Source organism: Cicer arietinum, chromosome 7 (assembly GCF_000331145.2).
Source record: "Cicer arietinum cultivar CDC Frontier isolate Library 1 chromosome 7, Cicar.CDCFrontier_v2.0, whole genome shotgun sequence".
Classification (NCBI taxonomy): Eukaryota; Viridiplantae; Streptophyta; class Magnoliopsida; order Fabales; family Fabaceae; genus Cicer; species Cicer arietinum.
In genome coordinates this window covers 55,065,279-55,066,363 of record NC_021166.2, presented here as the reverse complement: position 1 = coordinate 55,066,363, position 1,085 = coordinate 55,065,279, and the positions used below count along the sequence as shown (strand labels likewise).

The 1,085-nt window shown below is 34.7% G+C and overlaps 1 protein-coding gene across 1 annotated transcript in view; it reads right to left on the bottom strand.

The window, feature by feature from the left end:
- The window catches only part of LOC140918859 (uncharacterized), a 9,601-nt gene that overhangs the window by 1,896 nt on the left and 6,620 nt on the right, over positions 1-1,085 (bottom strand). The window lies entirely within an intron of this gene.

Genomic DNA, 1,085 nt, shown 5'->3' with positions numbered 1-1,085 from the left:
AAAACTGGGGTGTCACTGTGACTTGTACAATCGATTTCCCAATCGATTTATTTCAATCAGGTTTATTTGTGAAATGTATAATCGATTTGTCAATCGATTACCCTCAAAACTGGGGTGTCACTGTGACTTGTACAATCGATTTCCCAATCGATTTATTTCAATCAGGTTTATTTGTGAAATGTACAATCGATTTGTCAATCGATTACCCTCAAAACTGAGGTGCTACTGACTTGTGCAATTTTCATTTCTAATTTAGTCAGTCGATTGCCCAATCGATTATACCAACACAAACAGTTGTGTTTCCTTACACCCTTGTTATGAAATCGATTTTCCAATCGATTTGCTTCAGTCAAAAGTCAACTTTTGTTGATTTCTTGTGTTCCAAGCAATATGTTCCAAGTGTGTAGGATTGGATTGTTGTTCCTGAAATCTTGCTCAATTCAAATATTAGATTTATCATGTGGTGTATGAACATTGTATGTTTGTTAATTATGTCAAAATTAGGATTCAAAGGACTAAAGTCCAACAATCTCCCCCTTTTTGGCATAATTGACAATTCATACAATTTTAACTTGAGCATTTCAAAACAAGATGCATAAGAGTACATAAGAGTATTATTACATTATTAATTACATTATTAAGTATCAGAGACAATGCAACTATCAAGTTATAATTTTTCTCCCCCTTTGTCAGTTAAGACAAAAAGGCAGAAAACAATTTCTCCCCCTATGTTAAAGAACATAAGCATTGGGTTTGAAATCATATAACATAGTGTATAAGAGCAATGAAATTCATGTTATCAAGTCAAAATCAATCATAGCAGTTAATAAGCATATCAGATGATTAAGCTAAATGAAATAAAAGTTTTTTAAATTCATCATAGATCAAATGATTACAAACAGGTCAGAGCAAAACAGCACAGATTCTAAGGCTCCTAATCTCCTAGTCTAGGCTGGTCCTCACTATCATCTATGGGAGAGGTTGAGACCGCTGTATTAACTTCAACAGGTGTCTCCTCACCGTGAGTCTCAGGGTTATCTAGGGGATCCGGGTTAGGTTCTTCTGCTGCTTGACGACCAATATCC